Source organism: Schistocerca americana, chromosome 8, assembly GCF_021461395.2.
Source record: "Schistocerca americana isolate TAMUIC-IGC-003095 chromosome 8, iqSchAmer2.1, whole genome shotgun sequence".
NCBI classification, from domain to species: domain Eukaryota; kingdom Metazoa; phylum Arthropoda; class Insecta; order Orthoptera; family Acrididae; genus Schistocerca; species Schistocerca americana.
Window position 1 is genome coordinate 39,826,099 of NC_060126.1, and position 27,419 is coordinate 39,853,517.

The 27,419-nt window shown below is 43.1% G+C and overlaps 1 protein-coding gene across 1 annotated transcript in view; it reads left to right on the forward strand.

Moving 5' to 3' along the window:
- Positions 1 to 5,165: 5,165 nt before the first annotated feature.
- LOC124544979 (GAS2-like protein pickled eggs) overlaps positions 5,166 to 27,419 on the forward strand; it is an 820,634-nt gene continuing 798,380 nt past the window's right edge. Inside the window, exon 1 of the mRNA XM_047123727.1 lies at positions 5,166 to 5,370. The gene's annotated coding sequence lies outside the window, so the exon portion shown is untranslated. The remainder of the gene's footprint in view (positions 5,371 to 27,419) is intronic.

Genomic DNA, 27,419 nt, shown 5'->3' on the forward strand with positions numbered 1-27,419 from the left:
GGCACTTGTGTGTGCTCACGGGGGCCTTACATAATGTTAGGCAAGTGTACTAGTTTCTTTGGCTCTTCCATGCAGTTTGTACAGGAATTTTTATGTTTAGTTAATAATGAAGAGGCACTCTCTCCACTGCTGCCTAGAACAGTGGATAACAGTTACCAGCACTGTGTTGTGGTAGAATCTTCTTTACAAAATATGCTTCTATATTATAACAAATGAATGTGAATGCATTGCTCATTATAAGGTGATATCATTGAAAGTCATAGACATATTCGACCAAGAAGCAACTGCTTAACTTCACAAAACTTAACAGAAATATATCTGCCCCTGTCATGTTACTACAGATGTTACCAATTTCTTCCTATAAACCATTGATCCAACAGTGTCCCATAGACCTGTAAGGTGGTAATTGCTGCATTTATCATCACTAGAGTGACAATAGGAAACGCTCAGCAACGTCCCCTCTACTCACCTACATCCGTATCTGTATTCCACAAACCACTGTGAAGTACATAACAGAGGTTACATCCATTAATAACACATCTTCCAAAGTCTCTTTTTTCCCCATTCTGTAAGTGTATGGAGTGCTGGAAGAATTATCGCATACTATTTGTGCAATCCGAAATGGTAATCAACACATAGGTTGATACAAGTGACCGTAAATGGCAGACTGCTTTACGGTCACTCTTGTCAGCCAATGCTCTGAATGTCTGCTTGGAGTGCACAAATAGTAAATGCCTCGGTGCGCTGTAATTAGGTAATCTTGTCTTAGTGGTCCCTTTGACAGTGAATATGTTGGGGGTTTAAGTATGTTCGTATATTCTTCAGGTAATGCAGGTTCTGCAAACTTTGTAATTAAGCTTTTGTCAGATAGTTGGCACAATCTTCAAGCTTCCAACAGTTCAGTTTTTTCAGTGTCTGGAGGAGGCTTTCCAGTGGGTTGGGAAACCTGTGACCACCTGCGTTGCCCTTCTTTCCATATGTTCAGTTTCATCAGTTAGCTATGGGGCAACACACTAAAGAAATATTCTAAGACTGAACGTACAAGTGGTTTTTAGCAATCTAATTTGTGTACTGATTGCATTTTATTAGTAGTTTGTTAATGAATTGAAGTCTGCCAGTTGTTTCACCTGTGACTGAGACGATGCGATAATTTCATTTCATATCCCTTCAAGTGGTGACAGTAATATATTTGTATGAGTTGGTTGATACTGTTTGTGACTCACCGTTATTGTAGTCATAAACTACTATAGTTTTGCATTCTGTGAAGCGCACAATTTTCATTTCTTAATATTTACAGCTGAGGCAATTCTGACCCTACGACTTTTCATATCTTAGAGAATAGATTAAGGAAAAGCAAGTCTACATTTCTAGCATTTGTAGACTTAGAGAAAGCTTTCGACAGTGTTGATTGGAATACTCTCTCTCATATTCTAAAGGTGGTAGGGGTAAAATACAGGGAGTGAAAGGCTATTTACAATTTGTACAGAAACCAGATGGCAGTTATGAGTCGAGGGGGCAAGAAAGGGAAGCAGTGGTCCCGAAGGGAGTGAGACAGGGTTGTAGCCTATCCCCGATGTTATTCAATCTGTATATTGAGCAAGCAGTAAAGGAAACAAAAGAAAAATTCGGAGAAGGAATTAAAATCCATGAAGAAATATAAACATTCAGGTTCGCCGATGACATTGTAATTCTGTCAGAGACACCAAAGGACCTGGAAGAGCAGTTGAACAGAATGGACAGTGTCTTGAAAGGAGGATATAAGATGAACATCAACAAAAGCAAAATGAGGATAATGGAATGTAGTCTAATTAAATCGGGTGATGCTGCAGGAATTAGGAAGTGAGACGCTTAAAGTAGTAAATGAGTTTTGCTATTTGGAGAGCAAAATAAATGATGATGGTCGAAATAGAGAGGATATAAAATGTAGACTGGCAATGGCAAGGAAAGCGTTTCTGAAGAAGAGAAATTTGCTAACATCGAGTATAGATTTAAGAGTCAGGAAGTCATTTCTGAAAGTATTTGTATGGAGTGTAGCCATGTATGGACATGAAAGTTGGACGATAAATAGTTTAGACAAGAAGAGAATAGAAGCTTTTGAAATGTGGTGCTACAGAAGAGTGCTGAAGATTAGATGGGTAGATCACATAACTAATGAGGAGGTATTGAACAGAATTGGGGAGAAGAGAAATTTGTGGCACAACTTGACTAGAAGAAGGGACCGGTTGGTAGGACATGTTCTGAGGCATCAAGGGATCACAAATTTAGTATTGGAGGTCAGCGTGGAGGGTAAAAATCATAGAGGGAGACCAAGAGATGAATACACTGAGCAGATTCAGAAGGATGTAGGCTGCAGTAGATACTGGAAGATGAAGAAGCTTGCACAGGATAGAGTAGCATGGAGAGCTGCATCACACCAGTCCCAGGACTCAAGACCACAACAATAATATTTAAAGCAAGGTCAGAGTCTTTGTGCACCTTTGAAATCTTATCAAGATTGAACTGAGTGTTTCAACAGTTTTTGTCACACAACTTTTCATTATCAGTAACTGCATCATATGTAGAAATTCTGATATTGCCTGCTAGGCCCTGAATGTACAACATGAACAGTACGGGTCCCAACATACTTCCCTGGGGCATTCCTGCAGTTACTTCTTCTACATCTATCCACAACTCCCCATCCAAGATGACATATTCTACTCTTTCTATCGAAAAATATTCAGTTTAGCCACGAATCTCATTTAATAACACACACGATCATACATTCGTTATCGAGCATTCATATGGTACTGAGTCCAGTACGTTTTGGAACTCCAGGAATACATCAACCTGATGGTGCAATTCATGGCTTTCACAGAGAAGTGTGAGTTGGGATTTTTGTATGATCAATGTTTTCAGAATCCTTGACATTTGGCAAGGTCCTCATTATATGTGCTAAATCTGGCTGGGCCATCACAAATTAGAGTTTGTATTAGGGAAGGTGGGACAGTGGTTATAGCATCTGCGTAGTGAGCAGGAGAGACAGATTTGAATCATGGTCTTTGTATATATTTTGATTCATTGCTTCAGCCTATTCTCACTTTCCACCAACACTGCAAAGGTTTCTGGTCTCAAGAGATTTCTAATTTCTGGTGTAATTAGATGATATGTCATATTTATGCTACAGCTTAAAACTCGACATGCTAATCAATTGTTATCTGGTATTATATTTACAGTAATTCATACCATAGATACTGGTCACATTGGGCAAGTGTACGTCATGTTTTTAAATACAAGTGTGTCTACATGAATACCACTATGGCAGGTGTTGCTACTTACCACTAGCATGGCAAGTGTACGGTAGGAATCGAACTGTCACGCAATAGAATAGTATGCACTCATAGAGCTGAGAAATGCTGGTGGTGAGAGGGCTTAAATTGTGAAGGAATTGGCCATGTACTTGACCGACAGGTTGCAGAATATCGGGTGCATCATAATACTATATTTTACTGATGTAGATAATTTGCTTGTACTCATTTGCCAATAGGGAAATCTTTGTATATTTGTGCTCCCCTGAAACATAAATAAGAAAGAACTGCCCAATGAAGATGAAAGATATAGTCTAGGATCGTACAGTTTTGTTTTTAGCTGTATGGTGACAGTTATTTGCAAAGAAATGAGTAATGGCTTGTGGATACAGTCTGTAAGATGCTTTTCAAGCCTTGGAAAAGAAAAAAAACTTTGCAAACTGTATTCGCGTCCTCCCCTGCCACACAAACAGATGTAACAATTATTCATTATCAGTCTGAAGGGAGCCAGATCATATTGACTGCTACCGACTCTGCCCAGAGCTGTATCTCATGAAATATCATAACTTTTTATCGATTATTCTCCATGTAATTGGAAGTGTGTGATGGCTATAGATTCTAATTCTTCTACTTAATGATGTTACTATGCAGTGTCAAAATATACTAAAATGTGTACATAGAAAGGACTTGCAAGTATCTGAACATTGCTTGCCTAACAGCAAAAAACTATGTACAAACCTCATACAAACTGCACAAAATACTCATTTTATAGTGGTAGCATTGGTATGTTTTTTATTGAAAAATACAGTAGGTCAATAATTTTTAATTTTATTTTGTAAGAAACTGTACTTTGTTTCCTCCACCGCATGAGATGTAACAGTTGCCCCTCCCTGGCGTCTAGCACTTCTTTCCAAGAGTTACCTCGTACCGCCATAATCAATTCAGTTCATCCATATGTTTAACTTGCTGATGTATGATGGTACTCGTTTTCTGTAGTTCAGTCGTTTGGGGCATAATATTTCTAGCTTTTGAAGGTGACAGTTGAATTACACAGTAATTGTAACAGTAATGCTGTTGCAGGCAGTACTCTGTTCCCTGGGTGGTATTTTATTACTCGAACTGTGCTCTAACTAACTGAAAAGTAAATCTGGCATCCCCTTCTTTTATGGCCAGTCGTAACGTGCAATGTGTAGGCAACTGCCGGCAACAATTGCTGTCTTTTACAATAAGCTGCCGTCTGGCGTACATTATTCATATGTTTTTCAGAAATTTCCGACAGAATTTGTTGTTAAGTTGCGCATAAGCGAAACCGCCGACTCTCGTAACCTGTGTCAAGCGAATGTAAAAGTATATTTGCGTTTGTTATAAGCAAAAAAAAAAAAAAACAAACAGCAATCTTTCATTTTTTATGCATTTGTGGGAAGCTTATGCGTTTAAGATTGTCCTTGCATTACAAGACTTCTTGCACAAACGTAATTACTTGCAGAACATTATTATATGCTTTCTGCTGACGAATGTTCTGCATTGCACGACCGCGAACTCACGAGGAGCAATAATTTCCAGCTTTGTGGGCGAATGCTTTACAGATGCCAGTGCCTTTACGCACATCAACCAGGGAAAGAATCTCCTGTAGATCTAATGCCGTAACCTGCCAGCGTCTCGCTGGTACCACTTCGTTGACTGGCCAGTTTCCGCGTGTAGGCAACAGATGGCAGTGTACATTGTCAGTAAGGATCTACAATCAGCTGATTTTTTTGCTAGTTCGCCAGTCGGCCGTTAGGTGGCACCGTTGCGCTCACTGGTCGGTCTCCAGTCAGCTGGTGGCGGTATACAAAAACACGAGCCGAAGACAGCGCGAGTTCAGTTCACGTTTCGCCATTGCGGAGGCTCGACTGTGTTGCGGCGCGTTGCGAATTTCACGTTATGGCGCTGTCGCGTGCTCTTTGAGGAGAACGTCTCGTTACTTTTATGTGTATTTTGCGTTTACTGTAATGGGAAGTGCTTCGGTTTAATACTGTCTGTGCGTAAAACAAGAGGAGCGGACGTCGTAGCACCTTTTTGGAAATAAAATTGTCAACAAAATTTGGTAAGTACAAGTACGTTGTAATTTTTACGCTGTATTTTTAAAGGTTCTTTTCGCATGTAGAAGAGGGATGCCATACCGCTCATGTGAGATCAGAGTTGTAAGCAGAAGCGCGTCTGATCTGCTGTGTGAGAGACATCTAGCTGAAAAATGTCACTGATTCCCCTTGTAAATGCCGATAAAGTGTAGCTTTTTTTTCTAAAAATACACCATTTTGCGTGAAAAATGATTGGTCTTTGTCCGAGGGGATTACCGAGTCTGCGAGTTCGAGATGTAGATTGTAGGCAACAAACGGCCACAACGTAGGTTCAGAAACACGCAGTACGCCAATATAAAGATACAGAATATTTGGTGGCTTCAAAATTATCGGAATAAAACTGATGTGACGATCATTGTTGTCCCAGTACATACGAGTGTTTCGAGGACAGCCAATCTTGTGACGATGCCGGGACTGGGCGTAACTTGCAAAAACTAGTCATTGTTGGGAGGCCGCGGCACGACTGCAGACGTAAACACTGCCTTTGTTTTCGAATCATTTCAATGGCGAAGATAATCATTCATATGTGAAGAAACACGGATGATTGTTATACGGTTGAATGTTGTTTTTTTTTTTTCGGCAGTGTTCTATAGTCGACTATTGTTAACTCGAGCACTGGGGAACTGCGTTCAACGTTCGTAAAACAAGTTCCCGGTGAAACTGGTGGTGAAATTCGTAAATTACAGTCATAATTTATGCGCCGTGCTTTTAACGCTAAAGAGCGAGCCGGAAGAGCAGAGTTCGACGCAACTACAATCTGTTGTTCGCAGTGATAGCAGTACTAGGTGCTACGCCGTACCGCAATAATTGCGTTCATAAACATCTTCACAGTGCAGACCAAGGACATAGCCAAAGAGGGAAGGGGGGGATCTGGGCCCCCCATCACCTAAGGTGAATTACACACGTCCTAGTTCCGTATAGACAAATTAAAAGATATTTTAATTTTCAGCCAGATGATGAGAAAGGGTTACGCACTATCGATAGTGTACAATGCCATCGATAGATTGAAACTAGCAACACAAATTATAGTAATTAATTCTTGGCCTTACTTGTGCTTAGTTGCAGTTTTGTTAATTAGTTCTCTTCTTACTTGCAGTTGAATTTAATGAAAGTGCTGCCTTTTATAGCTTTTGTTCTGTGAGCTGTTGTGATAAGTGTCTAATTATGGATAAGTTTGTAACAAGAAAGAAGCTGAAAACCGCTTGATTCCTCCACTAGCGTTATGGTAAGCTAAAAATATGCATACACTATTATAATAGCCTGATTACCTATCTATAGCAGTTTAATGTTAGCACTGGAGTCGTTATTTAGAGGCTGGTAGAACTTCGGAGGTAGCAATATTTCAGTATTGCACAAGGCAGCGGAGTCCGTAAACGTCACTATAAATAACATTAAACTAAAATCAGTGTCGTAAAATACGCTAGGGTTTACAAGTGTCGCCCCAAAATAGCGTCTATCAACAAAAGTATCGCCCGGTCGGCGATGCTTGCATTTCTTTAAAATAATTAGACAAAATTCTATCATTTGTAGGCCGAAATGGCAAAATATCGCGCAATCTGCACATCCGGGCAGTACTCAGCTATGAAAACTTACTCTGATACGGAACGGTGGGATGGGCTTCATGGAGAGCGTTGGGAGTATGTGATGACAGCACGTTCTCGTTTGTAAGAGTGTTTTTTTTAGCGGATTGCTTGAAATCATCGTAGCCGTCTGCGCCCTGCATCCCCGTCCAACACCCCCTCGCTCGCCACCTACCCCCCCCCCCCCCCCCCCGCCATTGGTCGATAATCTATTTACGCTCTTGTAACACTATAATAACTGAAGCTTTTTCGGATGATCTCTGATTATCTTCAAAATTTATTTTTTTAAGTTGTAGATATCGTGATATGAATAATAATTTTTTCGCTTCTTTTGTGATCGTACTTCTCTCGGTTTCAGGAGTAGTTATTTATTTCTCGGGCAAACAGGACTTAAGATTAACGTTGGTGCGTATGGTTTAGGCAGTATGCGTAGTCCAGCGATATTTACATTTGAAGGCAGTTAGCGGTCGTTATTTTGTACGATGTAACAGTGCATAAAAATGGTTCACTTCTGGAACTGCGATATATGTCTGTTCCGCTGTAAAATGTCTTACTCGTAATATCCTAGGAACATTGAAGCCAATTGTCGCAACTCTAACGTATTTGTAAATAAACAACAACGTCTGTTGTACATCGTAGAGGAGCTTATTAGCTCCAAAGACTGTATTACTCATATTATTATGGATAAACACAAACTCTTTTACGGCGTCGCGTTAGATAAAAGTCTAATTGAACACAATACGTGAGTCAATGTTAAGATCCCAAAACTATGGCTCTTGGTATTGTTGTATTCAATTTTGTTTTATAAATAAAATTGCTTACTATAGTTTCAAGTTGACCGTTGAAATAATAATTTAAAAAGAAGTCCTTTATTACTCAAGAAAATTGAAAAATTTCAATTTAAAGTTTGAGACTGAACTGAAAAGCTTGGGATGCTTTGATGTAGTTTCAGATAAGCCATAAATTTAAGTACAAGGATGTAATAGGAGAAAGATAGCTACTGTCAAAAGAGGTACGAAGCCTTTTAATTTTGGAAGTTCCAGCGTTAAGATTCTTGTTCATTGGGGTAGTGGACGTTATGGTAGAAGACTGAGCTGTGCTTTGTTTGCAAAGAGGGAATGCGTGATACTAGAATTTTAATTCGCTTGGCGACGAAATGTACTGTAGTAATCGCATTCTACTTTTTTGTTATGTACACGGAATAAATAAATAAAATATTATCAGAATAAATTAAAAATATGAGCCTCATTAAGGTCATCCTTAACAAATCGAATCCTCCCTTTGACAAAAAGTACCGGCTACACCTTTTTAAGAACGGACTGGCGCGCTGGGATTATACGAGCCAAAGAGCCTGGCTTCTCTGTCCGCTAAAGACGCGGTTCACCGCATTTGCGTGTATTACATTTCTCGCGCCTGCCGCCGACAGGTGGAACGTCTCCAAAGAGAGAGATGGAACAGAGCGCCGCTGATGGTGAGAACGATATTTATTCGTCAATTTGTGTTCCTGCGCGAACTGGATCCCTCTGTATTTTCTTAAGTATCGCGTAAACTCTGTTACCGTCGCCCGCTAAAACAGTCCGGTGTCGCTTGTCCCAAGTGCGGGGAGCCATAAATTGTGCCTAATGCTTTCCCCTGCTATACAATTCGTATTCTAAGCGAAGTAATACGCCCCAAGTGCAAGTTTTTTTCGCTTCTTTTAATTTGGAGAGTAAATACCGTATGTTGCTTGAAGTGACTCTCTTTCTGAACCGAACCATCTTCGAAGCTCACTCATTCCTGTCCCCGCATCGTTATTTAACTTACTATGGGATGAATAATCAATCATGTACATCAATGATCGCGAACCGTAAAAACTTGGCCCTGTGCGTTCTGTTTTAATTGTTCATACGTTGAAAACTCGCTTGGCATTATGTGGTTGTCACCATCATAGTCTTCTTATGTGATTTGTTTTCTTCCCTCTCTTCGCAGCAATTGTACGTGTACACAGTCGGGCACATTTCGGCAAGAGAAATTTTGTTAAGAATGATTCGAGGGAACATACTATCAGGCATTACAGTTGTCTAAGACGAGCGCAAAAGTTTCTTCTTGTGTAACATTTGTACTCCACAAGTCCCCATACGGTATGTTCCGGAGGATACTTTTGAGTTTTCCTGCGTTTCCCATCATCTTACGTGCTTGGTTCGCGGATGGCGCGTGCGAAGAAAGATTTGCGGGCAAAGCTCTTTATGAACTGGAATCTCACTGGTTTTTCCGTTAAGTCACTTCTCGAGATGTACGAGGAGAGGAGCAGTACGTTGCTTCACTCTTCTTGGAAGATATGCCCTCGGAATTTCAGCAGCGAGCCTAACCCTCCCTTGACGGGCTGCGCCCGTCTTGCCGTGTATCGGGGGAGCCGTATGACAACCTCCGCGAGGCTCACGTGCTTACCAAAAAGAATCTGCGACGAAATGCAATACTCTTCTTTGGATCTTCTGTACTGACTCTACCGGATACGGATACCAAAGTGCCGAGGAGTGCTCAACAAGTCTCACTTATTACCCGCACTTCAGTTCAGATTTCTCGTCGTGCATGCTTCTAGGTATTGTATGGTTGTTGTTATTGCCAGCGACTCATTTTCAAACGTTCAACCGAACAGTAGTGGCTCATTCCGCATATTTAGTCATAATACCTTACGTTTTGTCCGGGGTCAGCGGCCAGTTTCTGCACCAGGCCTCGAGTGCTCTGGAGGTTTATCTGCGTGTTTCTACGATATTCTAGCGTATTCCGCACCTCGTGGTGTAGCGGTTGGCATCGTTACCTCTTGACGGCAGGGTCTTGGGTTCGATTCGTGGAAGATTTTCTTCGCTTGGGGAATGGGCTTATATGTCCTGCCCTAATCATTTCATCTCATTCCATCGATAAAATTTAGATGTTTCGGTGATGTTTTCTGAGTGTTTTACTATAAGGAACCCGTAGTCTCTGGTAGCACGTTTCACAGTGATGATGAAATTATAATTTATCTGTTTTGTAAGCCCAATTGTTTCTGTGGAAATACACTAAAGCGCCAAAGAAACTGGTGTAGACATGCGCAAGCAAATAGGGAGATATGTAAACAGGCAGAATACGGCGCTGCAGTCGGCAACGCCTGTATAACACAAGTGTCTGGCGCAGTTGTTAGATAGGTTACAGCTGCTACAATGGCGGGTTATAAAGATTTAAGTGAGTTTGAACGTGGAGTTATAGTCGGCGCACGAGCGATGGGACACAGCATCTGCGAGTAGCGACGAAGTGGGAATTTTTCCGTATGAGCATTTCTCAAGTTTACCGTGAATATCAGGAATCCGGTGAAACATCAGATCTCCGACATCGCTACGGCCGGAGAAAGATCCTGCAAAGAACGGGACCAGCGACGACTGAAGAGACTCCTTCAACGTGACATAAGTCGAACGCTTCCGCAAATTGCTGCAGATTTCAATGCTGGGCCATTAACAAGTGTCAGCGAGCGAAACATTGAACGAAACGTCATCGATATGGGATGTCGGAGCCGAAAACGCACTCGTGTACCCTTGATGACTGCACGACACAAAGCTTTAAGCCTCGCCTGGGTTCGTCAACACCGACATTGGACTGTTAATGACTGGAAACATGATGCGGATGGACATCTGCGAGTGTGGAGACAACCTCATGAATCCATGGACCCTGCATGTGAGCTGGGGACTGTTCAAGCTGGTGGAGGCTCTGTAATGGTGTGGGCCGTGTGCAGTTGGTGTGATATGGGACCCCTGATACGTCTAGATACAACCCTGAGAGGTGACACGTACGTAAGCATCCTGTCTGATCACCTGCATCCATTCATGTCCATTGTGCGTTCCGATGTACTTGGGCAATCCTAGCAAGACAACGGACACCCCACACGTCCAGAATTGCTACAGAATGGCTCCAGGAAGACTCTTCTGAGTTTAAACACTTCCCCTGGCCATCAAACTCCCCAGACGTTAACGTTATAGAGCATATCTTGGATGCCTTGCAAGGTGCTCTTCAGAAGAGATCTCCAACCCCTCGTACTCTTACGGATTCATAGGCAGCCCTGTAGGATCCATGGTGTCTGTTCCCTCCAGCACTACTTCAGACATTAGTCCTGTCCATGCCACGTCGTGTTGCGGCGCTTCTGCGTGCTCACGGGGGCCCTATAGGAAATAAGGCAGGTGTACCAGTTTCTTTGGCTCTTCGATGTACCTTCTCAACAGTGAAAAGGCCTGTAATGTGCGGTTACCGAAACGTACAACACTAAATACAGACTAAGGCAACAACACTGACAGGTGCGAATGCGCTGTGGTGTGGAGGCTGCAGCTATGGGAACAGTTCGTATTGTGTGGAACAGCACACGAGGCGCGTATCGGACAGCTTTTCATCGGTAGAAGCGCCTATAGTACTGCTGTGTGTCACTGTCAACGTACAACTAATACGGCTGGAAACAAAATAAACCCGAGACAGAACAGAGCAGTACTGAATGCAAGCTTGAAACGGAAGAAGTTACCAACAGAAGATTGCCGTGAGTGAATGGAGAAAGTTTGTTTTCAAATAAAACACGCAGCGCCTACCGTCGACATTTGCACTGTTGTGTAGATATTTTCAGTGCAACACTGCTGCAGAGAGAAATGTGTGTAAGAAATCAAATTAAATGTAATTAGTTTACAACGAGCCACCAGGGACTACGCGTCCCATTCTATACGAAAATGCTCGTAAGATGTCCTCGAGGAACCCCAAAATTTTGGCAGTGGAATTCCGGTCCACCTTTTATAACAGAATCATTCGCAAGAAGCCACACTGACGTTCCCAACGCCATCTCCAGCACATCGTTTGTATATAGTGAAGAGTAGTGACCCTGACACACACTCGAAGAGGCTTTTGCATATTATTATGACGCACCGTGTGAATTCTGGGGAAAGAAGTCGTCGAATGATCGTGGCCGAAGAGATTTTCAAAATGTGATTGTTTTGCCACTCGCAGTGAGCATAGCGACTTGAAATTGACGTCTAGTCACCGCGGCCAGATACCTTCTACGATGTGGAAGGTTGTGTTCTGAAGAGTGGTTTCAGTTCTCGTACAACGGTACCACGACTTATGTTTTCTATGCCTCGTTTAAATCGTTTCCAGTGGTTGGCGGGATGGACCCTCTAACAAGGCTTCCGCTCACTGCCGACTTGCGTATAAGAAAGGGTGCCTGTAGTCCAGAGTAGAGGGTAACCCAGAACTTATCACCATGTGCGAAAAATGCTATGTAAACAAAGCAGATCATCAGGGACACCACTCCAAAAAAGTGAAGAATCTTGTAAGGCGTGCAAGTAGGCGACACATCAGCGTAGCTGCGAAACATACGAGTATATGCCGCAGGTAAACGAATTCCACCTCATTAATTTGAAAACAAAACTTTTTTTTTTCAAATTCCTCACAGATAACGAAATTTGACAACAATTTTACGCAACGGAGGTGGCTGCACATATATTCTGTAATTAAGTTAACGCACGGTTACTGGATTTCAGCCAGTAAAAATGTTTAAAATTTCAAGATAACAAAGTAGAAAAAATACCTGTAACTTTCGTATCGTTGACCGCGTTTTGCCTCAATAAAAAGAAACGCGTATAGTGAAAGAAAATTCCTTATTAGACTGGGACCGATGACCGTCGCAGTCTGGTCCCTTTAATCCCACGAACCAACCAACCTTATTAGACTAGTTGCACAATTAAAAACATTGTACCCCCACAGTTTGTATGCTTCAAAGGTCTCGCCAAAGGCGGGGGATGGGAGATGATCTCTTTATTAAGCGATTAATTTAATACTTTAAATTAAGAGTTTGTCGATTTCCTTGTCTCACCTCGGGCCGAACTACCTCAGTCGGCAGTCGTAGCTATAGTTTGGACGTGAAAGTGATTTCTTCTCTGTCGCCGTTGCTCTTGAAGTATGTGATGTGCCTTGGCCTCCTTGACAGCATGTTTGTAGTACGTCTTTGTTTTCTGCTTTTCCGTTTTCTCCTCCAGCTCTGTAAGGTCAGCCAACGCTTAGTCCATCGGCTCTTCCTTTTATGCACTGTCCTGACACCTGCCATCCTCGTCATGTGTCCTAACCAGCGTATCCCCATACATATAGATATAAGAATATCTTTCCTCTGTATAGGCTACTGTAATTCATGCTTGTATTTTCCACACTCACAAGCCCATAGACTATCCGCAGAGTTTTTCGCCCATATCCTCTCTGGTTGTATCTGCTTCAGTTATTATGTACACTTCTACCCATATCTAGCAACTGGTCATGTGAGGAAATAGTGTACTTCTGAGGCTGTTGTTTTTGTAACTAGAGAATTCATAACAACCTGCAGCCGCGCAGGATTAGTCGAGCGGTCTCAGGCGCTGCAGTCATGGACTGTGCGGCTCGTCCCGGCGAAGGTTCGAGTCCTCCGTCGGGCATGGGTGTGTGTGTTTGACCTTAGGATAATTTAGGTTAAGTAGTGTGTAAGCGTAGGGACTGATCATCTTAGCAGTCAAGTTCCATAAGATTTCACACACATTTGAACAACCTGCAAGAGTGCAAAATAGCCTCAATTTTCTGATTGTATTGTTTCTGTAATACATTGTCCCATGTTATTCCGACTAGTTCACTAAACACATGAGTAACTGAAACAGATGGTACCTTAAATGCTTGTTAGTCCTTCAAGTCTCCTCCTATAATAACGTGGCATCCTTAGTGTGGTCTACGAGTCTCGTTTCAAATCGTTTCGAGCGGATGGACGTCTACGGGTCTGGAGACAACCTCATCAATCCACGGACGTAGCATGTCAGCAGGGGACTGTTCAAGCTAGTGGAAGCTCTGTAGTGGTGTGGGGCGTGCGCAGTTGGAGTGATATAAGACCCCTGATACGACTCTGAGAAGTCCATAGTGCCTTCCGATGGACCTGGGCAATTCCAGCAGGACAATGCGACACCCTACACGTCCAGAATTTCTAGTGGCTCCAGGAACACTATTCTGAGTTTAAACGCTTCCGCTGGCCACCAAACTCCCCAGACATGAACATTATTGAGCATATCTGGGATGCCTTGCAACGTGTTGTTCAAAAGAGATCTCCACCCCCTCGTACTCTCACGTAGTTATGAATAGCCCTGCAGACATCAATCTTGTCCATGCCACGTCGTATTTCGGCGCTTCTGTGTGCTCGCGGGGGCCCTGTACGATATTAGGCAGTTTCTTTGGCTCTTCAGTGTAGTTTAAAGATTTTTATTTACGAGTGTTAAAAACTCTCGCTACATTTGCTAGCCGATAAGCATATGCACCTGTTTGTCGTCATTATTGGGCCTCTGCTCCCTACTTACACGAAAACGACTGGAGTTTGTTTGCATCAGCACTGAGGCAACGGCGGTTCGGAGGGGCAGCGACCGCTCTTGCTGAGCGGGCAGCGTACAGGGGGAGTGTCGTGGGACCGGCCGTAGTGTGATGGTTGGGGAGGGGGTCGGTGGCGTCGCCCCGCGCCACGGCTCGGCGGCAGAAGCGGCCGCCCCCGCCCCCGCCGGCCAGCTGGCTGGCTCGTAACGAAAGCGAGAGTCGCACGGCCAGCTGGCGGACACTCCGGTCCGGTCGTTCGGCGGCCGGCCGGCTCCGTAGCGGGGGTGTGGCGCCCGCATCCCGACAAGCGAGCGTCACACGGTACCTCACCCTAGTTTGTTGTCAGTCGTTAGATCACAATATGAGGTATCAAAACTGAATTTATGACACGGTTGAGGATTGCTTGGACGGTGACTCATCGCCAGAAGTACAGTGGAAACTGGCTTAACGAGCACCTCCCATAACGCGCAATTCACATAAATTGTGACGACAGTTTAGTGTGATGTCACCAGCCGCTCACGCGCGGCGGAGGGTACGTTCAACAATATGAACACACCTTTCGCTGTCGGCAGTGGCGTACGAGCAATGCCTTTAGTACATACTGCAAGTCTGGGTTCAGTGCTCTTTCTGCTATCATTTTAGTGCAGCCTATGATCACACATTTTTCTAAAATTGTGTTGACACAGTATTTTCTAATAACTTTCGTAGAAATATCCCGGAAGAAAAAATCGCAATAAGAGGATCGTAAAAGAGAAAAAAAAACTTAGAAATGAAACGTAAAATCAATGAAAAAGGCGAACGTGGTGTGAGCGTTGCTGATTTAGCACGCACATACAATCGGCCTACATCAACTATTTACACTACCCTCGAGAATAAGGACAAGTTCAAGAAGATACGTTTTTCAAAGGGAATGACAAAACTATCTAAACAACGGTTTCGTTTTCTGGATGATGTCGAATTGTTGTCCTTTATACGGATAAATGAAAAGCAGTTGTAAGGCGATGCTACTAACGACAATATCATTTGAGGGAAGGCGAGAATGATTTTCGCCGACCTTGTTAAGAAGGCGCCAGGATCAACAGCGGCCGAAGAAGTGTTTAAAGGAAGCTGTGGGTGGTTCGAGAAGTTTAAGAACAGAACCGGCATCCACAGCGTTGTGAGGCATGGCGAAACAGAGAGCTCCAGCACAAAGGCAGCAGAGAACTTCATCAGCATCTTCAACATGGTAGCCGGCCGGTGTGGCGGAGCAGTCCTAGCGCTTCAGTGCGGAACCGCACGACCGCTACGGCCGCAGGTTCGAATCCTGCCTCCAGCATGGATGTGTGTGTGATGTCCTTAGGTTAGTTAGGTTAAGCTCTAGTGGAGTGATGACCTCAGTCCCATAGTGCTCAGAGCCGTTTGAACCTTTTTTTTTTTTTTTTATGTGCTCGTAGATTCTGAGGGCTATTTTCCGCAACTGGTTTTTAATTGCGACAGTACGGGTCTAGTTTGGAAACCTTCGTAATAGCAGAGGAGAATGTATTGCCTAGTCACAAGGCAATAAAAGACCGTCTCACACAGCTATTCTGTGCCAACGCAAGCGGCAATTTGAAAATCAAACTGCTGCTTGTTTACCATACAGAAACGATCCGTCAAGAAGTGTAAAGTCCAGAAGAACAGTTTAAATGTGATGTGCAGGTCCAGCAACAAGGCTTAGGTGACACGCGATCTCTTTTGTAATTGGATCAATGAAGTGTTTGGTTCTTTGGTGAAAAATTATTTGCTTGAGATGAATTTGCCACACCATGTCTTGCTTGTTATGGACAACGCTCCTGTCCATACTACAGGCCTACAAGACCACATCCTTGAAGAATTTCAATTCATCAAGATCCAACTTCTGCCTCCCAACACCACTCCGTTACTCCAGCCTATGGACCGGGACATTATTTCTAACTGTAATTAGCTCTACACTGAAGCACTCTTCGAGCATTGCTTCGAGTTGACTGAAGCTACCAATATCACTCTCAGAGAGTTTTGGAAGTATCACTTCAACATCGTTGCCTGCATCAAGATGATCGAAAAGACGTGGGAAGGGGTTACCAAGAGAACTCCCACTTCTGCTTGGAAGAAGTGTTGGCCGGAGTCCGTTGTCGAATATGACTCTGAGGTATTTGAATCAATACCTGTTCTGACTGTAGTGAACGAGATCGTGTCTTTGGACAAGAGCATGGGACAAAATGTGGGTAACAATGATATCGATGAACTTGTGGAAGATCACAGCCAAGAAATGTCCACCGAAGAGCTTATGGAGTTGCAGTGTGTTTCGCAGCAGGAAATTTAGTTCTTCAGAGGAGGAGGTGGATGCAGCAACAACAAAGCAGCAATCTTCTGGCGCAACAAGAGAAATGCTGAAAGCGTGGGAATCGGTTGCATCGTACATTGAAAACTATCACCCCAATAAAGCAGTGGCTACGCGAGCTACAAATTTATTTCACGATATTAGTATGTTGCGTTTTCGCCAGGTCTCGAAGCGTCAGCAGAAACCAATGTCTATATATAGCTTCCTAGTAAAAATGAATTAGTTATGTATCGTGATTAATAAAGTACGTAATACTGGTTGTAAATTTTCTTTGAATAAATGGCACGAATAAGATAAAACTTTTAGTACTTTTTCTGCATAGAAAGCATTGTCGTATTTTACATTAATTTATATGGGATAAATTGTTTCGCTTAACGAGTGTTTCGCACTACGAGTAAGATTCTGGAACGAATTATACTCGCTACGCGAATTTCCACTGCACTAACTTGAGGTAGAGTGTTAGGACCAGTGATGTGCATTTTGCATATCAGTCCCTGGCAGATAATGCTAATAGCGAGCTCAGACTCCTCGCAGATGATGTAGTTGTCTGTAATTAAGTTCTTTGGGAAAGGCCACACAAATATTAATTCACGTATTGGTAACATTTCAAAGAGCTGCAAAGATTGACAACTTGCTTTAAGTTAACGTCCTCATCATCGGTTTTCCGTTGTCCATTTGTGTCCGTCCATATCTGATTCTTCTCTCAGCAATACATCCCAGTTGAGTCCCTTTGTTTGTATGTCCTCTTTCACTAGGTTCGGCCACCATCTTCCTTCGTCTTCCTATCGGTCTTCTACCAGCCACATTTAAGTGTATGCTATACTTCACTCGTCCATTCGTTTGACGCCGCCAAAACATCTCAAACGGTCTCTTTCAAGTATGTGTACACTCCAGCTTCTTCCCCAATTTTTTCATTTCTTATACTGTCCCTTCTAGTTTTCTGGAACCATAGTTCGAAAGAACTTTATTTCTACGGCTTGCAGTTTGTTGTCGAGGTGTTTGATTGTTGTGGAGGTTTTTACGCCCCATATTGTTATCCAGAGAGTGTTTTGGCTTTAAGGGGACTTAATCGTAGATTCCGAACTTGATAGTAGAAGTGAGTTCGGTTTTTAGTTCGGTTTTGATTTCATGCTCCGTTTTGTTATGGCTTGAAATTATGCACTCAACGATATTTGTACTGGTCTGCTATCTCCAGCAGCATTTTTTTCCCAGTTTTATTTTGCCTTTCTTGTTCTGCCCGTTGACATCGCAAACCGTTTCTGAATTACTTACTGCTAATCCGTGTACTTTTGGATGGTCATTCCAGGTGCTCAGCCAATCTTCGACATCTTTTTCCGTATACTCCAAATTGCTGCATCAGCTGTGAGTGGAAGTGGGTCGATTTCCTTATTGCCGTTCCGCTTCATTCCTTTTGTAATTTCATTCATGGTAGTGATGAAAAGTAATGGGGATACGGCATGTCTTGTTGAACTGCGTTAGTTGTTTGGGACCGTTCAGACCTACCATTAAATGTACAGAAATGTATAATTACGGACTACACAAAAGAAAAATTGTAGTATCCAATGGCTGCAGTATCAACGCTTCACAATTAGAATCACCCAACTCCTGAAGATACTTTGGACAAAAATTTATAGAGGTATCCAATGGAACGATCAGATATCCGTAGTCGTAGGTAGGTTGAGTCTCAGAAATCGGTTCATTGGCGGGATACTCGGGAAATGCACACAGTCCACGGAGACTGCTTACAATATACAGAGAGGAGACAAAAGTCGTGGGATGCCCGCTAACATTGTTTCGGACCTCCTTTTGTCCTAGTAGTGCAGGAAGTCGACATGGAATGGACACAGGAAGTCGACATGGAATGGACACAGGAAGTCGTTGCAAGTCCCTTGCAGAAATGTCGAGCCATTCTGCCTCTACAGCCGTCTATAATTGCGAAGGTGTTGCCGGTACAGGATATTGTGCTCGAACTGGCCTCTCGATTCTGTCTAATAAACAATGGGCGGGATTCATGTCAGGTGATTGGGGTGGCCAGATCATTCGCTCGAATTGACCAGAATGTTTCTCACTCCAACCGCGAACAATTGTGGCCTGGTGACATGGTGCATTGTCATCCATAAAAATTCCATTGTTATTGTTTGGGAACACGACGTCAATGACTGGCTGCAAATGTTCTCCAAGTAGTCCAACATAACTAGGACCCAGTACATTCCGTGTAAACACAACCCACAACATCACGGAGCCACCACCAGTTTCGACGGTGCCTCGGGTCATAGGCTGGGGTCTGCGCCACACTCGAACCCAATCATCAGCTCTGACCAACTGAAATCGGGACTCATCTGACCGGGCCAGCGCTTTCAAGTCGTCTAGCGCCCAGTCGGTACGATCACGCGCTCAGGAGAGGCGCTGCATGCGATGTCGTGCTGTTAGGAAAGGCCACAGCCCATTAACGTCAGATTTAGCCGCACTGCCCTAACGGATACGCTCGTCGCACGTCCCACATTGATTTCTGCAGTTATGTCACGCAGTGTTGCTTGTCTGTTAGCACTGACAGCTCTACGCAAACGCCGCTGCTCTCGGCCGTTAAGAGAAGGCCGTCGGCCACTGCGTTGTCCGTGGTGAGGGGTAAAGCGTGCAATTTGACATCCTCGGCACACTCTTGCGCCGTCGTTCTCGGGATATCGTATTCCCTGACGGTTTCCGAAACTGAGTGCCCATTTGTCTAGCTGCAACTACCATTCCACGTTCAGAGTCTGCTAATTCACGTCGTGTGGGGCCTAATAACGTCGGCAGCCTTTCCACAAGAATCACCTGAATGAAAACGACAACTCTGCCAATGCACTGCCCTTTTACGCGATACTATCGCCACCTGTATATGTGCATATCGCTCTCCTATGACTTTGTTCTGTACTCATCTTAGAACATTGCTTACGTGTTTGGGGCGCCACACGAACGAGGACCAACAGCGGACATTAAATGTACACAAAGAATGACGGCACGAGTGGTCACAGGATTGTGATTCGTGCGAGGGCGTCACGGAAACGTCGAAAAACGTTCAATAGCGTAGTCTTGAAAATAGACACAAATTATCCCGCGAAAGCCTACTTGCAAATTTTCGAGAGCCAGTACTGAGTGTAGAATCTGGAGATCCTCCTCACCCGCCTACGTATCGCTCCCGTAGGTTGCTTGAAGACAAAATAAGGTTAATTACAACCCGGACAGAAGCGTCTAAGCGCCCTTTCTTCCTGCGTTCCATACGCAGTTCGATCTGGAAGAGACTCTTAGTACCCTCTGCCACGCACTTCACTGTGGTGTGGAGTGTGTGTGTGCGGATGGATGCAGACACTGTCAGAAGAAGGGACAGGCAGCCATCTGGCGCTGGAAGAAGTGCATGGGGAAAAGAGTAGTCGCGGACGAAGACCAGGCTATACACGACACGGGGTGTGGCAATTGTGTGCGGATCACAAGGTTAGCGCAGTACAGGGAAATGCAGTGGATAGCATCGGTATAATCGGAACACGGATGATTTCATTAGAAAAGAAAACAACTGAGCGAGCCATAGTACGGCTGGTACTTGACAATGCCCGTAGCCGGCGGCAAGGGGGAGCACTTGCGTCCCTCCCCCCCCCCCCCCCCCAACCCTTAGAATCTGGATTACAGAAGCATCACACAGTTCTGGAAGTGAGTACATAACCAGCAATTCTCTGATATATAAAGAGCTTTTTGCGTCACCTATAAAATTTAGCTCTTGTTGCATGACAACTTATTAATATGAAAGATGGCAGTCTTTCCCCACCCCTGTATGAATTTTTGCGGGATTCTTCACACCAATAGTATCTACTCCCTTAAATGTTCCATTCGTGCGTGGATACAGGGGAAAATGACTGCATGAATTCCTACGGCCTGAATGTCGTGTCTAACCCGCTGTACGGTGCAAGGCCCAGCTGCGGGTTGCCTATCGATCGGCGTCCAGGCACAACAAACGTTTGGTCTTATTTCTTATAATTCTTGACTGGGTTAAAATAAAATTTAAAATGTCCCGATAATCTACTCATTAAGAGGCATAGTCTCATATTAAAGGTTTATCACAGTAAGGCAAGTATTACAGTAGAACTGCGTATATGTCCTGAAGGCAGCACAACTGATTGCGCGCAAATTACCCGACTGTAGCAGTATTTCAGAATGAGAGCACTTGGCGACTTTCGAGAAAGTTTGCACACGATTTCAAATCTTCACGAAACTTCTTTTCACCGACACCCCTCTACAAAATGATGAAAGGAAAACACTGTTTACTACATTTTAGCTGTTAATGAACTAAAACTTCAGCTTAAGGCATGACATTGTGATTTATTACTTCTTCGCTACTAATTCTATTCGCAACTCATTTTGCGGACAGTACCCAAATATACCAGTGAACGTAGCTGTGAAATTATATCGTTGCGCGACGTACAGTTTAGGAGATATGATGTCATAGACACTGACATGCGTGGAAAACTAGATTTTGCTTAAAAGCGAGCGCAGAACATCGAGAGTTTGATAATGAAAGTACTTAGCAACATCCAGCAAACTTCTAACATAATTTCAAACCTTTTTCTCGCTTAAATACTTAACGGGAAATGTTTAACACATAAAGTCATTTGTGGAGTAATCCGACAATTGAAGGTGATTTGTACATGAGAGTTTGATTGCTTTAAGAAACGGGAGTTGGTTGTTACTGGTTTTACAGAAAACGGTTTCTGCGCGCAGGCACAGTTATGATATAATCCACTTAATGATTTCGGGCGTTAAGGGCAATCTTCAGATCTACAGAAAATGTGAGCGAAATGCTGTATACGCAGCGTGAAGGCAGCCTCCTGTATGATGATTATATGCAGGGCGCAACGGGTATCAGTGCAGATATTTCTATTGGGGACTGAGGGCAATGTACTCAACAACATTATGTCAGTATTTACGTCATTTGCAAACTAAGAACTACACCGTAGCTATTAAAAGTAGGTTTTGTTTATAGATACGGACAGGCGTACTCCACGTAGCGGTGTACGACCTCGCAGAAAACATCAAGTCTTAGAAAACACAATCAACACACTCATGTGTGTACATATGAAGGTGCCACATACAAAAATATCGGATATCGGATCTTATACTCGTTACAATTGTGTAACAGTTTAGCTCCGAATAATTTTTTATCCGGAACCAAAATAAAAAAAAATATATTTTTATTTGGTAATTCATTTCCTCTCCGCAGTACCAGTTGAAAAACGCATCAAATGTACCGTTCACATAAACGAGGCACTATCAAAAACGTAAAACAAAATTGACTTCGACACTCCTGCATCAGCGCACAGTCACATACACGGGGTAAGGTAACTCGTCCACTTGCTGGAGTTGACAGTAAACTAATGGAAACACGAGGAAAATGCACACCGGCTTTCTGTCAACAGTCTTCAGTTGAATGTTTGTGTGAGGGGAGTGGACACCGGCGAAGAGAAAGTACAAATGGTACTCATCCTTGGAAAATGTAAGATAGCACCAAAAGTTATTTACAATACAGGTATATCTAGTAAAATACTGTAGTACTTTTAAACGAAGTGTTATGTACAATAAAAGGCTTCCTCGAATAAAAACTGCATCATTATGTTTGTGTTATTGTTTTACTGGAGGTATGCGCAATGACATTCGAGCAGAAGAACACGGAAAACGATATCCTGACAGGAACGCACCTTACGGACGGATGTTTTCTCGTCTCGACGTGACGCTTCAGGCCTCGGGATGTTCCAAACCAAAGCAACGCTGTTGTCGTAGAATTCGCGTAAAATTACGACAGTACTGTACATCGATCATGCTGGTTAATGTTCCCCTGTCAGCTAAACAACTTTTACTCTATACGTGTTTTGCTTCTGGATGAAAGAGGAGGCTGATAAAGAATGCTTACATTTCTGGTACTTAGTCATTCGTCCGGATAGTGTGGGCTTTATTTATGACATTGATCTAATGAGAGTCCTGTGGCACACTGTACACACTTAGGTTCGTGGCTGTACAGACTATCTAGAACACTATTCTTAGGCGAGCACGTCCTTGTTACTGCAACATCCTCCGCAATGTGACGACCTGGCGAAGCCGCCAGATGCGAGCATCGCGCGTGACTGGGCAGAGACCAAGCTGTGTCACCAGCGTCCTTGGTGAGAGATCGCTTCGCTGACGGCAGCTGTTTCTCCGGGTGTCACGTGATGGATGGACTCACCGCTACAGTAGCAGAGACAGGCTCCGGGCCCTGACTAACCAGACGCACCGCCAGATGTCTCTTCGACCAAGAGTATACTGATCCTACTCTGCGATTGCCATTTCTTCAGCCGAGGTAAAGCGACAGCTCGTTATAAACTCAAGTACCATTTTGATTACAAGTTTAGAACCGGGATGCTGCCAACTTCATTCAGACTAGTTAACAACTGTATCCGTATGTTTATCTATTGATACTTACCAGATTTGGTAGGTCGATCAGCAAACGTCGCTGACCGAAAGGTCTGGGGTTCAATTCTGCATTGATTCCGTATTTCTTTTTTTTTTTTCATTTATCGCTTCTTTCTCCTTTGGCAACGATTTGTTGATGAAAAAAATAAGTGCCACCTTAGTACGGAGTCCGCTTTAATTTCGATAAGCCATTTCTAAGGTTAGATTGGCATTTTCTGTTAGTCCTATTTGGTATCGGTCCCACATGTTTGAGAAAAAAATTTTAAGATGAGGCACGCGAATGTTTTGTAAGCATTCTTCATCTTAGACAATGTCTTTATTATCTTTGCGAGCACGTTGTTTTACAAACCTGTAGTTAGTTTCCTTTTCAATTTGGATTTGTTTTCGAAGGCTACATTGTGTAATCTCAGAGTCTCTGTCCTCATAGTAAGCCCATGTTACTGCCTATGTTATGGAGAACTTTTCTTTTTTGATTTGCATCCGCAAACCTGGCACAATTCAGTTCTTTCCCAAGCGTTCACCTTCTCATGTACCGAAAAAAACAGGAGCCTCCAGTCAATTGCATCACGGAAACTTCAATGACGAAGGATGCTATATTGGCAACGAAAACTTTCGTGGATCCATTTAACATGCGACACACCTATTTGGGAACTTCCAAAACTCTTTCAGTACTTCGCCACGAAATCCATTTTGAATACTTCCGCTGCAAAAGGTAACAGCACCGTGAGTGCAGTGAGAAGCCTCCAGAGACATCTGTCGTTTCATGCTTAACGACCAAGTTCACAACAAACTTAGCCGTCGTTACATCTTACCATGTCAACCAAGTTTCATTTTAAAAAAGTCCTGTATCTGAAACTGATTTACAAATTAATATTTCGATAATGTTTATGGGCTAGAAAGAGCATGCTGTAAGTGAACTTCGACGTACCTCGCAACACCAATGATCTACAAAACAGAAGTTCCCCTGTATTTCCTTTAAATCATTCGAATGGCACTACATTATTAATCAAATATATCTTCACTCAGCGTTGCACATTTTCGATGAGAATGGCATTGTTCATGAGTGATGCGGTATTCGTAATTACGAAATGTGAATTTTTTTCCATCGAGAATTTCTATTGATGATGGTAATTCCATTTACGAAAACGAAGTTGTCGCCTTTATCTCAATAAAATAAATAAATGTAGTATGATTTCCAGTTGAATCTCCCGAAAACCTCGAGAGGGACCTTCCCCTTCAAATACGCATTGTAGATGATTTGCAACATTTAATTCAGAGATCAGTTAGAAATCTCATTTACAGCTCGTATCTTTGCTGCGATATCACGTTCAATTGTTTGGCTGGAAGAGACTCAACAGATGATAGTACATTTCTCTCACATTTCTTCTGTTCATTGCTAGTGAAAAGACTTGTCCGGCAATTTCTGATGTTTTGTGACTGTTTCATTACCAGCTTTATAAAAGAGGTGAGTTTTCATTTATAATTTTACTGTTCAGACTATTTATTTCAAAATTATAACATTTGAAGGTAATTTCCAAGAATGTTTGCCTATTGAAGCCGCAGGCTGCAAACGATATATATCGAACGTGTGATTCTAAATCGATCACACGACGGTGGTGACGGACGTTATGATAAATTATTTGTAAGATGCTAGGAAAACTCAAACGAATTGTGACGGTAGGGAGTGTGATGTCTGGTGTTGTAGACGTTTCTTCGGCCGATTGCCTGAAGTGGAAGAATCTAATTCCATGCTTATGCAATGTAGAAAATTGTTCGAATTTTTGTCGAAAATGTGACACACTACCCACATTTTTGCGTGACATTAGCAGAGCCTATCCAGGTTATGGCAAGAATGGAATGTTTCCCGTAGCATACACGTCAAATGGACTTTCTCATGACGACGTCAACGACGAGTGAGGTAAGACGTTACATTTGTAATTACAATTATTTTAGTAACGCTGTTCTTTTGTCGTTGCTGTAGTGACCACTATAAACATGCTCATAACGCCCGCCACCACAGTCTTGTGATCGATTTAGAATCGCACGTTCGATATGCATCGTTTGGAGCCCGCGGCTTCGATAGGCAACCATTCTTGGAAATTGCCCATTTGAATTATTAGTGTTCTAGTGTCTGCGTTCGGACGTCGAGAATAGCTGGAGTGATCGCCCCTACATTATTTATTTTTTTAAGATTGTGTGTTATAAGCATATAGGGATGAGATTATAGAACAGTACATCACACGAGTCTGGTGCAAAGAGTTTCGAATTGACACCAGTTCGGCTCCCTCCGTTTCATTATCACTGCTTATTTTACTAGTGAACTGCTTATGTGGCTTCACTAGGCTGAGTGTACCCGTACCAGAAATTTCTACCAGATAGAAAGCAGTTGGTCACCTAGAATCGAAGTCAGCACCTCCATATTCGGAGTCTGCAGTTTGTAGACGACGATACGGGCTGTTATCGGGGTGGTTCATAACGTAATCATGTAGGTCCGTCAATATCTTAATGAGACGCTTATTAATCTTAAGTTCTCACATCCTCTAACAGATGTCACTTAGTTCAAAACATACAGGGTGTTACAAAAAGGAACGGCCAAACTTTCAGGAAACATTCCTCAAACACAAAGAAAGAAAATATGTTATGTGGACATGTGTCCGGAAACGCTTACATTCTATGTTAGAGCTCATGTAATTACTTCTCTTCAAATCACATTAATCTTGGAATGGAAACACACAGCAACAGAGCGTACCAGCGTGACTTCAAACACTTTGTTACAGGAAATGTTCAAAATGTCCTCCGTTAGCGAGGATACATGCATCCACCCTCCGTCGCATGGAATCCCTGATGCGCTGATGCAGCCCTGGAGAATGGCGTATTGTATCACAGCCGTCCACAATACGAGCACGAAGAGTCTCTACATTTGGTACCGGGGTTGCGTAGACAAGAGCTTTGAAATGCCCCCATAAATGAAAGTCAAGAGGGTTGAAGTCAGGAGAGCGTGGAGGCTATGGAATTGGTCCGCCTCTACCAATCCATCGGTCACTGAATCTGTTGTTGAGAAGCGTACGAACACTTCGACTGAAATGTGCAGGAACTCCATCGTGCATGAACCACATGTTGTGTCGTACTTGTAAAGGCACATGTTCTAGCAGCACAGGTAGAGTATCCCGTATGAAATCATGATAACGTGCTCCATTGAGCGTAGGTGGAAGAACGAAACTAAAATGAGCTCTAACATGGAAAGTAAGCGTTTCCGGACACATGTCCACATAACATCTTTTCTTTATTTGTGTGTGAGGAATGTTTCATGAAAGTTTGGCCGTACCTTTTTGTAACACCCTGTATAATGCTATACGCTGATTTCCATGTGGAGTTCATTATCAAGCAGGAGTTCTCTTTATTAGTCGCATGTCTGTTGAATGTACTATCGGACGTTACACCAACCTAAGTTAAAATTCTAATGACATTCAAACCGTTAGATGTGTTGCTATAGGGACTATGTATCACATTACTCTTTGTGGCCACTTACTGTTAACTAGTATTAAGAGAGGTTCTTGGTCAATTAAGAGAGGGATACATAGAGGCTGAAGGATATTTGAGTTTCGGGGAACAGTTGCCGCGTCGTTAAGTGAAGGTAGTGGGTTAATTACTGGTCCAGGCATGAGCGTATGTTTTAAGTGTGTCGTTACTGTTGTTTGTGTGTGTGTGTGTGTGTGTGTGTGTGTGTGTGTGTGTGTGTGTGTGTGTGAGTGAGTGAGTGAGTGAGTGCGTGCGTGCGTGTGCATGAGAGAGAGAGAGATTTCCAGTTAGCAGCTCTGCTGATAAAAGTGTTTTCTAAGAAATATCTACTGTAAAAAGATTATAGTTTCGCGTATTCTACTAGTGAATCAAAATCTGCAATTTGCGTTGTCCGAAAACCTCGTCTGTATGATCACCCCTCATACGTCCAATATAAATGACAGAGCTGTTTCCTTAAGTGTATATTCAAATGCTGTTATATTTTCACGTTCGCGAACTGCACAGCGTTGCATTTCTGTGCCTGTTGAGCTAGTAGCCTCACTCTGCACTGACCTGGAATTGTGGAAGACGTTTTTCAGACCATCGTTTCCATATAAGTCTAACGTTGCATGTCATCAGTCTTCTGACTGGTTTGATACGACCCGCCAGGAATTCCTCTCCTTTGCCAACCTCGCCGCCCGGTGTGGCCGAGCGGTTCAAGGCGCTTCAGTCTGGAACCGCGCGACCGCTACGGTCGCAGGTTCGAATCCTGCCTCGG